Raw genomic sequence first — 18,141 nt, 5'->3', positions numbered from 1 at the left:
AGTGAAATTATGTAAGAGTGAATTTTAGTAGTAAAACAATGTTGGACAGCAGCAGTTGTGTGACTTTGAAAATTCACCAAAAATTTTTTAATTTGAATTAAATTTAAAATAAATTATGGAATTAAATCTTAGTGAGTCTATTTTCATATAAAGGAAATAGGGCGAGCAAAAGAGTTGTATATTATGTGATATTCCAATATTTGTGAGACAGTGTCAGAATGAATTTGAGATCCCTTGTTTTGAATTGTAAAAATCATTAAAATTGTAGAAAATAATTATGGGTTATAATTTATATTATTATAATATTATGATGAGTCTAATTTTAATAGAAACAAATGGAAACATTATCTGAGTCTCGTACTATGAGATAAATAAATTTTAGTGAAGAAAGGTCGAAGCTATCAAACAGCGAAACAGGGGAGACTTTGAATAATAAAATGTACTTATTGGCTAGACCAAAAATTCTAAAAATTTTATGACGGAAAGAGATATGAGTCTAGTTTCTAGAAACAATTATGGATCTTAATTTGAAGTTCGTAACTCCATATATAAATGATGTAGTGACTATGAATCAAAAAAGTAGCTCAACCAGAACATGTGTAAATGTACAATTGGGTTAGTTTTACTATGGAAAGCATGTTAGTAAATTTATTATTATTATTTCATGTGTAATATTCCAAATTAGGGCCTAATCAGAATAGTGGTTTCGTGACCACAAATTCGAGATAGAAATAATTATTTTATAATTATTTTGAGGTTTATGATATGATTGCATGATTGTGTGAAAATTTCGTGATGAAATTCTATGCATAAAGTGCTTAAGTTGAGATTAGGGACTAAATCGAATAATTTGCAAAACTTGCATTCTAGAAGTTTTTAGTATGAAATTGCTTTGGAATATTAATGAGGAGGTCTTAAATAGCAATTTGACCAATTTCTAAGTCTATGGACAAAAATTGGACATGGATGGAATTTTTGGAAAGTTTAATAGTAAGGGCATCTTGGTCATTTAGTTATTAAAATGAATTAAAAACAAAATTAAAAGTCAATTTTTGTCCATCATCTTCATTAGGCCAAAATTTCAAGGGTTCTCCATAGCTATGGTTTGTTTCAAGCTTTCAAGCTCCATAGTAAGTGATTCCAAGCCCCGTTTTTTTAATGTTCTTTACGTTTTTGGAATCCCGGTAGCTCGATTTAGCTTATGTTAGCAATAATTCGACCTAGACTTCATATTTGGAAAAATACCCATAGGTGAAATTTGTGTATTTTTGTGTTTTATGCTAGAATATGAGGTTTTGAATTATGTTAGACAACTTGTGCTACTCGGTTTTAAGTGAAAACGAGTAAAAGGGCTTAATCGATAAAAATACCTAATAGTCATAAGTGCATGTCAGAGTGTGAATTTGATGCTGTCATAGAAGGGAAAAATGATCAGCATGTCATAAAACATAAGAATAAGGGCTGAAATTAAATTCCTGAGCCTAGGGGCAAAATTGTAATTTTGTAAAAGTTGGGGGCAAAAACGTAATTTTTCCATAATGTGATTTTTGGATTGAATAAATAGTATGAGTGTTAAATGAACTAAATGTGTTTTTATAGATCAAGAAAGACGTGGAATCGATCGTGATAGGGGAAAAGAAAGGCTTTCGGACTAAATTATAACATTTCTAAAGTTTGCACCAAGGTAAGTTCGTACATGAATAATTTATCGATTTTTTTTATGTTATTTTATGTTGTTATCATATGAATTGGTGGCTGTCCATAAAATGATTAAATGATGGAAATTTGCAAATTTAATTAGATTGTGAATAAGTGTTAACAGTGAAAAACAAAAGATTTTCCCGGTTAAACCTTCGGAACAGGAACAATACGAATGACCCATTGTGAGTACACGTGTGTAGTACTAAGTGCAGGCTACTATGCGTACTCAATGACTTCGATCACGTGTGTAGTACTAAGTGCAGGCTACTACGTGTATCAGATGGTGAGGTCACGTGTGTAATACTAAGTGCAGGTTACTACGTGTACCGGATTGTTGGTCGCATGTGTAGTACTAAGTGCAGGCTACTATGCGTATCAGATAGCTTCGGCTATAACTGTGGAAGGGGGAAATATGCGTAAACAATGGTATATTTGTTATTTTTTCCGTTGAGTTCAACAGGGAAAATCGATACAGTGGTAATATATGAAAAGTTAGGAGCTATGTGCTCGATAATTGAGCGAATTCTAGTATAACACAAAGGACTAGGTGGAATTATGCAAGAGTGAATGTTAGAAATAAAATAGTGTTGGACAGCAGCAGTTACATGATTTTAAAAATTTACCAAAAATCTTGGAAGTTGAATAAAAATGCACATGATATATGAAAATAAAGCTTAATGAGTCTATTTTCACATAAAAGAAGCAGGGGAAGCAAAATAATTCTATATTCTATGATATTTGAGTTCTTGTGAAATAGGGTCTGAATGAAATTGAGATCCCCTGTTCTGACTTTATAAATTCACCATAAATTGTAAAAACATTATTAAGAGTCATACTTTATATTCATGGATTCATTATTGAGTCTATTTTTAAGAGAAAGAAACACATGGTCGTTGGAATTCTGTACAGGGAGAAATTTGGTTCGTAGTGCACAGGGGTCAGAGTAGTCATACCCTGAAATAGGGGAGATTTTAACTAATAAACTGTACTAATTGGCCTGATCAAAAATTCTAGAAAAAAATTAATAAGTAATGATATGAGTTTAGTTTCAGGAAAAATTTACAGAATTGAATTTCGAGTCTTGTAGCTCGAGATATGAGTTTTTAAAATCGGGACTCTAGAAAACAGCCTATCCTGAATATGTGATTATATACTAGTATGATTGTTTTACTTTGATAAATTGTATATATCAATTTCATACTTACTTACTAAGCTATATGCTTATCTTCTTTTGTTTTTCTTATCTTATATATTTACTAAGCCAGCTCAGGATTTGGAGATCGTCGGAGACCCATCCATACTATCAATACTTTTTGGTACTTTGTAAACACTATTTTGGAATTATGGCATGTATAGAGGGCTGAATCATTTTGTTTATGTTATAATTAATTTGGTTTAAAATATTACTTTTCAAAATTTGATAATTTACTTGTATTTATGTATATCTATTAATGTTATCTATTTTTGTTCAAGCTAGAAGAATTAATTATGTAAGGTCAACTAAATGTGTGAATTCATGTTTCCGTGATCTGTAATATTCCGTACCTTGTTCCGGCTTAGAACATGGGTATGAGGTGTTACATCATGTGAGCTTACTAAGCGTAAAGGTTACCCCCTCCTTTCCATTTCTTTTAGTATTGTCAGGTTAGCTCAGGGTTGGAGATCGTCAGAGGCAGCATCACACTATCAAGCCAACACCTTGACAGTATAAACACATATGCGAGAATTATCAAGTGAGTGGCATGTATAGGGACCTAGTTTTGTAACATCCCGAGATAGAGCCTAGTCAAAATAGTGGTTTTGGGACCACAAATATGACATCAAAATATTTATTTTATGATTATTATGAGGCCTAGAATATGAGTATATGCATGTGTTAAAGTTTCACGAATAAATTCTAAGTATAAGGTGTCTAATTAAAAATTAGGAACTACATTGAATAAATTGCAAAACTTGGATTCTAGAAGCAATTTGTATGAAATTGCTTTAGATTATGAATTAGAAGGTCTTGGAGAGCAATTTTCCCAAATTCTAAATTTTTGGATAAAAATGGGCTTGCATGGATGAAATTTTAAAGAAAGGGCATGATGGCATTTTGGTCATTAGGCTTTTTAATGAAATAGAAAGGGGAAAATGGAGCAGAAATATGCTCATCTTCTTCTCATAGCTGCTGAAATTTGAAGGACACCATAGATAGGGTTTCTTTAATTTTCAAGCTCAATAGTAAGTGCTCCCAAGCACCATTTTTCATGTTCTTTGTATTTTTGAAATCCCGGTAGCTTGCTCTTTCCATTTCTACCCATATTTCATGCTAGCGTTCATGTTAAAAAATTTACCCATGCATGAATTATTGGTATGTTGATGGATTATGGAGGAATATGAAAGATAAATCTGTGTTAAACATCTTTTCCAAGTTAGTTTTCATAAGAAACCCTTGTAGGGACTATTTTGCAAAAGATGTAAATGTGTGGTAGAAATGAAGAAAATAATGAAAAATGTGGGTTTCCATAAGAGATAAAAATGTTCGTCTAGGCTTAGGTAAGATAGAAATTGCATGTGTTTCATTATACGAGCCTAGAGACTAAATCGTAAAAATGTCAAAGGTTAGGGGCACAACGGTCATTTGAACCGGGGTAGATATTAAACCTGAAATGTACAATGTGGGGTATTAATGAGTTAATTTTGCTGTTATAGACCCCGAGGAACAAATTCCAGAGGTCGATCGTGGTAAACACAAGGTTTCGAAATAACCGAAACACAATCCCGAAAAGAATTCTAGGTAAGTTCGGATAACTTAAAGTAAACCTCTAATGTGCATAATTGCATAATTCATGAATGCATGATATTTGCATTTATTAATGGTATGAAAATGCATGAAATGCACCTTTGGAAATGACTTGTTGATAACTATCTCGGTTGAGGTTAAAAAGGGGATTCGATGGATAAACCATGTTTCACATGTGAATTGGGATCCTGCATGTGTTACAGTAAGGATTTAGCTTGGACGGGTAACCCGTGATCTCAAGTATGGAAAGGATCTAGCCCGGACGGGTGTTCCTTGAATGATCAAGCCTCCCGAAGAATATATGTGCATTATGGATTTAGCCCGAACGGGTAATCTAAATTGGATTTGAATTTAGCCTGGACTGGTAATTCAGATTCGAACTCATTAAGCGTGTTTGTCATTATAAGGGATTTAGCCTAGACTGGTAATCCCGACATCACCTTATGAGTTCATATAATGGGGGATTTAGCCTAGACTGGTAATCCCGCCATATGATATGAGGTTCGCGGGAGTGCATATATGGAATAATCATTCGTATGAATTGACGGATAATGGGTATTCCATTGAGATTTCCTAGAAATTCAACGAGATTAACATGGGATATACATATATGAATGAAATGATGAATGATGAGCTCATCTAGTTAAATTATATGATACATGATTATGTGACTAACTTCATTGATTGAGTGCATGTGATACGAAATCATTTCATAATGGATGATTTCATGAATTAAGTATGGATGTATGCTAATTACTCAGTAAGTTTACTTTTCGATTATTCGAGCTTACTAAGCATGAAAATGCTTACCCCCTCTCTTTTTCTTGTTTTACAGAGCTTGAGGACTCTTAAGGATTGGAAGATGGTTGGAGAAGCAACACACTATCAACTAGCCAAGCTTTGGTATAAAGGCACTTCTATTTTGTTAATGGCATGTATAGGGCTTTAAGTATTTTTTCATATGTGTCATTTGTATTGCCAAATGAAGACATGTAAAGATGCATTCATCTTTTTGTATATGCCCATAAAAATTTGCTAACTTTAAGTAGGCTACGACCTACGATTTTATGCATGGTTTTAATTACAAATGATGGGTTGCTATCAATTGGCAATGAGTCACACGAATGAGCTAATTTCGAATGGATTAATGTAACATGGGAACCCGTGACACAAAATGGGAAATAACCATTTATGTATGAAACCAATGATATGAGGTTTTCATACAATTATTTTCATTAAGATTATTTACAAATGTAAAATTATGTTTTCTCTCAAACTTGGTAACTAGTAAGCACAAGTAGTAGAAAGGGGTGACTAAAGGCTTGGAAATTAGCCTATAAAGGTCCACATGGTTAGACACAAGAGCGTGTGTCTAGGCCGTGTGTGACACATAGTTCCCTCCAATGAATGTCCGTTATAACTGTGTGTCCCCTGCACTTAAAATTTTAGCTCAAAGTTGTACACGGGTAGGCCACACGGGCGTACGACATGGCCGTGTTAAAATGATAGTTTCATCTACGGACAGGCAGCACGGGCGTGTTCCATGGCCGTGTTGATAAGTTAGTGTTGCCCACGGTTGAAGGGCATGGGCGTGCCCCAAGATACACGAGCGTGTGAGTCCACACAGCCCACTTACACGGGCATGTGTCCCTTTATGTTAAGGAAAATTTTTTGAGGAGCCTAAGGTTAATCGAACGTGCCCATATTTGTCCCGTATTGCGTTTCGATATGTTATAGGTCTCGAAGGCCTATACAAGGGATGAGATGTTCATGATTGAAAATTTTTAAATTTAAATGAAATTTTGTGACCCGAGTTAGAATACTGAAAGTGTAAAGTTTCGGTAATGCCTCAAGCCCTGTTCTGGTGTTAGGTACGGGTTAGAGGTGATACATTTATTGGTATCAGAGCTACAGTTTAGTCGATTCTAGGACTACTGTAGAGGATGTTAAGGTTCACTATACATGCCATTATTCGAGTGTTGATAGTGTGACGTCTCCTAATTGTTTAAATTTTTTTGAATATAGTAAATGTCTTCCAATCAAGCACAAGATGAGTCTGAGGGAGCCAAGAGCCATGCTCCATCTTCCGTACAACAAACTGTATCTAGTAGTAGTAGAAGGCTGATGTCAGAAGGCCGAGAAGAGGCTCGATCTACCTTCTTTGATATGATGGATGAATGGTTTGGGGATTATCTAAGAAATTGCCTCAATATACCGAGACCTCCCCCGCCCCGTAACCAAACTGATGAGGATGTGCCACGAGGTATGGCACCAGTAAGAATCGGCAAAGCCCCGGTAGATAAACTTAGGAAGTATGGGGCTGAGGAATTTAGAGCGAAAGTTGATGATGACGCTGAAGGAGCCGAGTTCTGGCTTGAAAATACTACGAGGGTGCTAGTTGATTTGTCATGCACACCTGAGGAATGTTTGAAGTATGCTGTGTCCCTTTTGAAGGATACTGTATTCAATTGGTGGAAAACAGTATCTTCAGCAGTGCCGAAGGAAATTATTACTTGGGATTTCTTCCAAGCTGAGTTTAGGAAGAAATCTATTAGCCAACGATTTTTGGACTCAAAGCGAAAGGGGTTCCTGGAACTCAAACAAGGGAACAAGACTGTAGCAGAATACAAGAGAGAGTTCGTACGACTAAGTCAGTACACAACTAAATGGGTCCAAACTGAATCGAAAATGTGTAAACGCTTCGAGAAAGGTCTGAATGAGGACATTAAGTTTTTGATTGGGATCTTTGAAATACGGGAGTTCGCAGCATTGGCCGGTCGAGCCAAAAAGTCCAAGGAATTAATAATGAAAGAAAACAAGCTAAGCGAGAGGCTCGAGTTGCTAGAAAGAGGTCTAGCGGTAAAACACTCTCGTTCTCCACAAAGAAAGCCAGGAGCTAACATAAACGCTCCACTTCACCAGTGGGATATTTAGGTAGAGCAAAAAGCTCTAAACAATGGGGTCAAAGGTCTTCCTCCCCGATGGTAACTAGTGTGGGGAGTGTAGATGATCAAAAATAAAAGTGTAAGAGTTGTAACAAATTTCATTTCGGGGAGTGTCAAATGAAGAGTGGCTCGTGTTTCAGATGTGGTTCTCTTGATCACTTCCTCAGAGACTGCCCAGAGCGAGTTGAAAAAGAAGTGGATGTAACCCTAAAATTGAGTACTCCTATTCCACGAGGTAGACCTCCGAGATACCCAGGGAGTGCTAAAGACACTGCAAAACCAGAGGTTCGAGCCCCGGCGAGAACGTATGCAATACGTGATCGAGAGGAAGCCACTGCTCCTGATGTTATTACAGGTACTTTCTTTCTTTTTAATATAAGTGTTGTTGCTTTAATTGACCCAGGGTCGACGCATTTATATATCTGCATGAGATTGGCATCTAGTATGAACATACCTGTGGAACCTACAGAATTCATTGTTAGAGTGTCAAAACCACTAGGCAAGTCGGTTCTAGTTGATAAAGTCTATAAGAATTGTCGGTTGACGATTCAAGGTTGTTGTTTCCCGGCTAACCTTATGTTGTTACCATTTGATGAATTTGATGTAATATTGGGTATGGATTGGTAAGCCCTGCATGATGTAATAGTGAATTGTGGTAGTAAGTATATTAAGTTGAAGTGCCCAGATGGTAAGATTCTACAAGTCGAATCAAGAGAATTGGGTTCGCCACCAGTTGTAATCACAGCAATGGTTGCCCAGAGATATATGATGAAAGGATACGACACCTACCTTCCATTTGTACTGAACACTAAGGAAACAAAGCTAAAGATTGAGCCCGTGTCGATAGTATGTGAATACTCGGATGTGTTTCTGGAAGAATTACCTGGATTACCTCCTGAAAGGGAGATAGAGTTCAGTATTGAATTGGTGCCAGGGACGATTCCCATTTCTATTGCCCCATACAGAATGGCACCTACCGAGCTAAAAGAGTTAAAAGCACAGTTGCAAGAGCTGACAGATAAAGGATTCGCTAGGCCAAGTTTTTCACCTTAGGGTGCCCCCACGTTGTTTGTAAAGAAGAAAGATAGTTCGATGAGGCTATGTATTGATTTTCAGCAATTGAACAAGGTGACTATTAAGAAAAAGTATCCTTTCCCAAGGATCAATAATTTGTTTGACCAATTTAGAGGAGCCACAGTATTCTCCAAGATAGACTCGAGGTCTGGCTATTATAGACTCGAGGTCTGGCTATTATCAGCTGCGAGTTAAAGACTTAGATGTACCCAAGATAGCTTTCAGAACGAGGTATGACCATTATGAATTTCTTGATTCGACCCGTAGAATCTTACCAGATGTAACACTCCTAACCCGTATCCGTTGCCGGAATAAGGTTATGAGGTATTACTTGACTGAACAAAACTTCTATAAGATCAAAGATACTTACCAGACATAAATTATCAACAATACAAACATGTCTCATTGATTTTCCATAAGAGTTCTTATAAATTTTCAAAATGACTCACTATCAAAACATAACCGAATATCTAATAACAATTTAACTACTATCAAGTTATAACTAAAACACTTCACCACATTAGTTCAATTATAAGCCTTCTCTAAACAAAATGAGCAAGCCATCTTCGCATGGCTATAATGTAAACAAAGTCGAAACATCATTCTACTAATAGTCTATCCTATACATGCCTTAAACCATGATGATATACAATCTTCTCAACTCACATAATGACTCGATAGTGTGATGATATCTCCGGCACTTCCAACTCAAGCTAAAGTATAAACCTATTAAAAAAAAGGAAAAAGATAACACGGAGTAAGCTTCAATGCTTAGTAAGTTTTAAGCAATGCAAACAATTAATTTACTTACAGATAGATTATTTCAAATTCTCAAGAAATCATTCCTAGATAATTGCCATTTTGGCCAAGTATCCATGAACATAATGCATATTTAGCAAATTCACCTCACTTGAATCTGAACTCAATTAAAACCAAATATTGAAATCACAAATAAGATCATAAGAACTCAAAAAGCATCTCATTACAAGTTTTAACCATGTTTGCAACAAAATCACAAATTCACTACAAGCTGTTTTCCTGAGCAATAGTCACTATATTATTTATAACTGGAGCTAAGAAACTCAAAATCAAGTGCCGTTAATTTTTACTGAAAATATACTCATATATCTTTCATTCATAAAATTTTCAGAATTTTTGGTTGGACCAATCAATACCATATTTTTATTGAAGTTTCCCCTGTTTCACTGTTTGACTATTCTGACCACTCTTCACTACGAATCAATTTTCTCATTATACAAAATTTGAAATATGTTATCATTTATTACATTGGAAACTATACTCATTAAGGAGTCTAAGAATATAAATTTTATCTTATAACAATTTTGGAACCATTTATAATGATTTTCTGAAAACAGAATAGGGGACCTCGAAGTCATTTTGACTCTATTCCACGCCACTTCAAATATATCATTATTGGCAATTCTTTTGCTTACACGGGTTCTTTTATAAGAAACTAGACTCATTAAGATTTCATGACATAATTTATTCAGCCTCTAACTCAACTCCCACAATTTATGGTGATTTTCCGGAATCATGTTACTGCTGCTGTCCCAAGCAGATTTATTACCCATTCTTTGCATACATATTATTTAACATGTATATCACCAAATCAATCTCATATAACCTTCCACCATAACCGAATACACACATACACATATGAGATTTTCACATATACTTCTCATTTCGCATTCACGATTCAATTCCGATCAATCTAACATATAAAAGTATATAATACATACCAAGTATATAATACATACCTGACCAACTTAATGCATTGAACATATTCAATGGTAGTTTACTACGAACATTCGAAATCATAATCTTACTCCAATCATCGGCATTAAGTTTGCTAGGTTTAAAACCCAAATCCAATCACCACCAAAAAGCATGCGTGACTTTAAGCCCAGATATAATACCAACATAAAGCCTGCGGGACTTTAGCCCAGATATAATACCAGCATAAATGCCTTCGGGACTTAGCTCGAATATAACACCAGCACAGATGCCTTCGGGACTTAGCCCGGATATAACACCAGCACAAATGCCTTTGGGACTTAGCCCGGATATAATACCAGCCTAAAGCCTGCGGACGTCATGTCCGGATATATTTCTAGTCTCATACATACTTGGTCATATTATAACACATCTCATCCATCTTATCACTTAATAGTCATATATTACATTCGAATATAAACTCAATATGCACATCATCATTCACATTTTAGCTCAAGAGTTATATCTCATATCACTCATTCTTTTCACCATTTAATCTTAAACTCAAAATGACCATCAGACTATAAGTCATATACATGCATTATCTGTTATTCAACTTTATTCAAGTGCAAACCAAAGATCGCAATTCACCTAATATACTCTTATAAAGACATTGTCAATTATATACTAGAGGAGACTACTTAAAACTACCTCGGATATTTTGAACAGTTGTGGATAATCTACTCGACTGCTTTCTCCTTTCCCCTATCTGATTTAGACTTCTCTTGCTCTTGCGCTTAATTAAAACAAATAGATTTATTTAAATTACTTACTCAACTTTACTTCTTAGTAGTCACATTTGACAATCATATAAAACTCCAATACATATTATATTTTATAAAATATGTCATGAATTGATTTCATACTTATTTAATCAATATGTAATTTGCATACATAAACAAAGATTCATATAACTTATCATGCTCTCATATGCATGAATTTAATCATACATCCGATTGTCACTATAAGTACATGGTACATAAATAAGACATATATATATTCATACCTATATATGATTATCATCGCTAATCATTTACTCATAATTATGCACAACCGCATATACACATGCACATATATATATATAATGCATACTTTAATATTATACACTTTTATTTTCAAATTACAGATAGTTCCAAAACATATAGCTAACTCGAATGTCATCTTATCAACATTTACCACAATACCAATTTCCATTTAGCTTTAATGCTGCACACACAAATACTTACACACTCATATGCATACAATCCATTTAAGATCATTATATGACCCATTTAACCCTAACTACTCAAGCTTAAACTTTCATATACAAATTCCATCTCATGATCAAATGTAGCAAATTACACATAGGTTATATCATTGCCAACAATGACCGCATATGCATATCAAATAATTAGGTTACTTAACACCTAACTCACATAGCCAAAGTATATATAACCTTAATGTCCAAATATGAATACCACCCAAAATTCTTATGACTTAACCCTTAACCCTATTTTGCTGAATATTCATTAAATATTTAGTTCACAAACTCATGCATAAATGATTGAAAATTTCCTTTAACCCAACATACATTCGGCAATAGCCACAACGACTTAACAAGTCTTAGAAACATTCTTTATCATTTTAACTTCATCTATTTACTTCCAAAGACCGAATGCACATATATATAAATGAAGAATAATGCCGAATGCCATTAACTAATAAAGCCACACATACACACACAACTTATATACAAATTTTATCCTTACATAGCCTTAGCTCATTCGGCCATTCATCCCTCAACCTATCAAAACTTCAAATCGAATTTATTTGGCCGAATACACATATACTTATATAATGCACATATAACATTTTTCTTCATGATACATTCGGCTTTGGCAAAATTTCATTATAGAACCCAAATAGCCACTTCACAATCTTATGTATCATCTACTTAATGCCTCACAATTAGCATGCTAATGACATCAAAGCAATCCACCATAATTTTTTTTTTAAAACACCTTAGCCGAATCTTAACTCATTCAAAACCTACCTTCAAACCATAAAATAGGTAGAATTTAAACTAATCATCCAAATGATGCTTAAGTTTCCAAGAATAACATTGAACTTACCTTAATTTAGCCAACCACCATAGCCGAATTTTCCCAAAGATTTTCTTCTTCTTCTTCTTCTTCTAGTTATGGCAATGGAGGAGCAAACATAGACTAACTTTGGTTTCTCCTCCCACTAATCAATATTTTATTTTTCTTTATTCATTATTTCCTTTTGTAATATAAAATATTAACATATAATAAATATAATATGTTTTAATCAATAACATGGCCGGCTACTATCTAAAAGAATTGGCTAATTTGACATGCAAGTCCAACCTTTTTAACAACATGTACTATTAGATCACTTTTACATTTTCCTAACACATTTCACAACTTTCTCACTTAAGTCCCAACTAATAAATTTCACATACAAATGACAAAAGTAAAGTATGAAACTTTCACACATACATAGTCACATATAATAAACATAGAATATGACGGTTAATTATTTTTATGATTCTATTTTGTGGTCCCGAAACAACTTTCCGACTAGGGTCAAATTAGGGTTGTCACAACTCTCCCCCACATAAAGAATTTTCGTCCCCGAAAATCTTACCAACAAAAAAAAAACAGTTTCCATTCTGAAAACGTTTTCAAAAATTTCAGAATCACAAATTTCCATTCACCACATGTATCACTTTTTACCAACAATCTCTAAACTTTAATTCACACTGACAGATCACATTGGCAGACTATATTATAAATATCTCAACAACTTTGTCGATCAGAATTTTGTACATACTAAACTGAAGACACAGATTCTTCCTTGTTAAAGGATCGATCATGACCCAATGACATTTCTTTTTCAGAAGACAAGTAAATTTTTTTTATTCAGTTTGGATCTCAATTTTGTCTCATAACCACTTCTATAACATCACTGATTGCTTTTATTCCATATACACAAAATTTCAACTCTGACAAATAGCAACTTGTCATCTGAATATAGTTCTGAAATACGCTACAATACACAGTCACTTATACACCGATCCATATATCGTATTATTTATTTTAACTCGATAAACAAACATTTCACATCGGTGCTCATATAAAATCCTTTAATCCATCCAATACTTATTCCATATAAGAACAATAATAACATTAATGTAAATTTCATATGTCTAGACATCCATAATCGAATAACTGTGTTGCTCGAACTCATTTTGAACTATCACATCTCAATATACTTTTATTAAACATCGAGTCGATAACATTCTCACTTTATAGCATTTTCATCGAAAAAGAAACAATCACGCATGTGTCTCTGAGAATAAGAAATATACAGAATATTCAAAAGAAATCATCGAAATTCACTTGACTGTAATTATCCAATTCAGACACTTTTACTATTCATTCGTCATTTCGAATTCCATTCTATTTCATTCACTAATGAAAACCACTCAGGAAGAATTCCCAACAGATACATACTTAGACATCATATCTGATTGAATTAAATTACCAGACCAACTTTCTTTTACTAATGACAATATTCAATCTGAAGAACCTTCGGAACATTGTACAAGTCCTTTCAGCCTTAATTCCTTGCCAAATTATTTTGAACTTTGCTTACTTTATCATTATCTCACTATTTAACTCTTTAATCTTTCTTTGCAAATTCGTTCTATTTCGTTCCATTGAAACCTTATAATCATATCACCGGTAAGGGGGTGAGGTCGTTAAGCCTCGAAAGGGAGTTTCATATTCGAATACACAGATAAATTCATCACTCATCATCATAGTATTACACACCTTGATTCAAACACTTCATTCAAACATTTCAACATTTCATCTTGTTACAAACACATTTTCACATATCTCAGTTTCACATGCAACTTTATTTCATGTGAGTATTAACAAAACATAAGTGAATTTATCACGATTCAAACTTTCATTTCTATTTCTCAATTTACCAAATAATTTCTCATCAAATTTCCACATTTAGTCTTGATCATTTATAAATATTTATCCCATTGAAAAAAAAATGTCTTACGGTTTTGAGTACGTCGCTTACTTGATGCCATAGTCTAACTATGATCTTATACTAACTTTGCTCTGCCCATGTTGATGCCTATTTTCGATAGGTCTTACACTAGCTCATCTGTCTCATGTATTGCCATGGTCCAACCATGGTCTTTTCCATCAATTCATTATTGAACGATCGTACTCATTCCTTGCGTTCTATCCAATTTGATCTTTCATTACCATTTACTTTATACAATCTCATACATCTCTTTACACTGATGCATACATATAAAAAAATTCTTTTCATACCTTTTCGATCCCATCATATCACATATATATTACAATCAGTTCAACATCAGTTTCAGATCAATTAATATTAACTCGGTTGGAGCACATCATTACCAGAGCAAAACAATTTATAAGAGCCGGGAGACCTCACACTATCACACTTTACTCACGGCATGTATAGCTAGACTCTTACACTTGCTATGTTAGTTCGAGAACCGACTAAACCATAGCTCTGATACCACTAAATGTAACACTCCTAACCCGTATCCATTGCCGGAATAAGGTTATGAGGTATTACTTGACTGAACAAAACTTCTATAAGATCAAAGATACTTACCAGACATAAATTATCAACAATACAAACATGTCTCATTGATTTTCCATAAGAGTTGTTATAAATTTTCAAAATGACTCACTATCAAAACATAACCGAATATCTAATAACAATTTAACTACTATCAAGTTATAACTAAAACACTTCACCACATTAGTTCAATTATAAGGCTTCTCTAAACAAAATGAGCAAGCCATCTTCACATGGCTATAATGTATACAAAGTCGAAATATCATTCTACTAATAGTCTATCCTATACATGCCTTAAACCATGATGATATACAATCTTCTCAACTCACATAATGAGTCGATAGTGTGATCATATCTCCGGCACTTCCAACTCGAGCTAAAGTATAAACCTATTAAAAAAAGGGAAAAGAGAACACGGAGTAAGCTTCAATGCTTAGTAAGTTTTAAGCAATGCAAACAATTAATTTACTTACAGATAGATTATTTCAAATTCTCAAGAAATCATTCCTAGATAATTGCCATTTTGGCCAAGTATCCATGAACATAATGCATATTTAGCAAATTCACCTCACTTGAATCTGAACTCAATTAAAACCAAATATTGAAATCACAAATAAGATCATAAGAACTCGGAAAGCATCTCATTGCAAGTTTTAACCATGTTTGCAACAAAATCACAAATTCACTACAAGTTGTTTTTCTGAGCAATAGTCACTAAATTATTTATAACTGGAGCTAAGAAACTCCAAATCAAGTGCCGTTAATTTTTACTGAAAATAGATTCATATATCTTCCATTCACCAAATTTTAAGAATTTTTGGTTTGACCAATCAATACCATATTTTTATTGAAGTTTCCCCTGTTTCACTATTTGACTATTCTGACCACTCTTCACTACAAATCAATTTTCTCATTATACATAATTCGAAATATCTTATCGTTTATTTCATTTGAAACTAGACTCATTAAGGAGTCTAATACTATAAATTTTATCTTACAACCATTTTTGAACCATTTATAATGATTTTCTGAAAATAGAACATGGGAGCTTAAGTCATTTTGACTCTGCTCCACGCCACTTCAAATATCTCATTATTGGTAATTCTTTTGCTTACACGGGTTCTTTTATAAGAAACTAGACTCATTAAGATTTCATGACATAATTTATTCAGCCTCTAACTCAACTCCCACAATTTATGGTGATTTTCTGAAATTATGTTACTGCTGCTATCCCAAGCAGATTTATTACCCATTCTTTGTATACATATTATTTAACATGTATATCACCAAATCAATCTCATATAACCTTCCACCATAACCGAATACACACATAAACATATGAGATTTTCACATATACTTCTCATTTCGCATTCACGATTCAATTTCGATCAATCTAACATATAAAAGTATATAATACATACCAAGTATATAATACATACCTAACCAACTTAATGCATTGAACATATTCAATGGTAGTTTACTACGAACATTCGAAATCATAATCTTACTCCAATCATCGGCATTAAGTTTTCTAGGTTTAAAACCCAAATCCAATCACCACCAAAAAGCATGCGGGACTTTAAGCCCGGATATAATACCATCATAAAGCCTGCGGGACTTTAGCCCGGATATAATACCAGCATAAATGCCTTTGGGACTTAGCCCGAATATAAGACGAGCACAAATGCCTTCGGACTTAGCCCAAATATAACGCCAAAGACAAATGCCTTCGGACTTAGCTCGGATATAATACCAAGATAAAGCTCGGACCTCATGTCCGGATATATTTCTAGTCTCATACATACTTGGTCATATTATAACACATCTCAACCATCTTATCACTTAATAGTCATATATTACATTCGAATATAAACTCAATATGCATATCATCATTCACATTTCAGCTCAAAAGTTATATCTCATATCACTCATTCTTTTCACCATTTAATCTTAAACTAAAAATGACCATCAGAATTTTGTCAACAACTTTGTCGATCACTATATTATAAATATCTCAACAACTTTGTCGATCAGAATTTTGTACATACTAAGCTGAAGACACAGATTCTTCCTTGTTAAAAGATCGATCATGACCCAATGACATTTCTTTTTTAGAAGACAAGTAATTTTTTTTTATTCGGTTTGGATTTCAATTCTGTCTCATAACCACTTCTATAACATCACTGATTGCTTTTATTCCATATACACAAAATTTCAACTCTGACAAATAGCAACTTGTCATCTAAATATAGTTCTGAAATACACTACAATACACAGTCACTTATACACCTGATCCATATATTTGTATTATTTATTTTAACTCAGATAAACAAACATTTCACAGTCGGTGCTCATATAAAAATCCTTTAATCCATCTGAATACTTATTCCATATAAGAACAATAATAACATTAACAGAAATTTCATATGTCTAGACATCCATAATCGAATAACTGTTACTCTGAACTCATTTTGAACTATCACATCTCAATATACTTTTATTAAACATCAGAGTCAGATAACATTCTCACTTTATAGCATTTTCATCAGAAAAAGAAACAATCACACTTGTGTCTTTGAGAATAAGAAATATACAGAATATTCAAAAGAAATCATCGAAATTCACTTGACTGTAATTATCCAATTCAGACACTTTTACTATTCATTCGTCATTTCGAATTCCTGTAACATCCTGATTTTCGGGTTTTTCGCGATTCCTGATATTTTAAGTAATTTTCTAAAAATTTGGTATGTGATTATGGAATTCATAATTTGGGTGTGTAAATGGGCTTATGGAAGGCTTATGAGTTAGCCAAAACCCCGGTGGAATTTTTAAATTTTGGATTTAGGAGTTAGGGGTTCTGGCTAGGTGCCCTTATATTAAGTTGTGGGTAAGTGTATCACAAAAAAGAGCTTTGGTAGAGTGGCAAGGGTGATGCCACTAAGCTTCTAAAAACGTGGCGTGTGGAGCATAAGGGCATACCTGGGATCGATTCCCTGTGTTGGCAAATAAGAGTATTTATTTTTATGTGCAGGAAGGGTAAGTGTTGGAACCTAAGTGGATTCTATAAGAGGAGAGTTGGATCAAGTCAAACGCATGGATTAAGGATGGATAAGGGGAGAGAATTTAGGGATTTGAGAGAAGGATAGAGCTTAGCCGTTTGGAAGGGGTTAGAAAGGGGAATTCGGCAGAAGGGTA

The sequence above is a fragment of the Gossypium arboreum genome, chromosome 2 (genome assembly GCF_025698485.1).
Source record: "Gossypium arboreum isolate Shixiya-1 chromosome 2, ASM2569848v2, whole genome shotgun sequence".
Taxonomy (NCBI): domain Eukaryota; kingdom Viridiplantae; phylum Streptophyta; class Magnoliopsida; order Malvales; family Malvaceae; genus Gossypium; species Gossypium arboreum.
Note: the sequence above shows the minus strand (reverse complement) of the source record.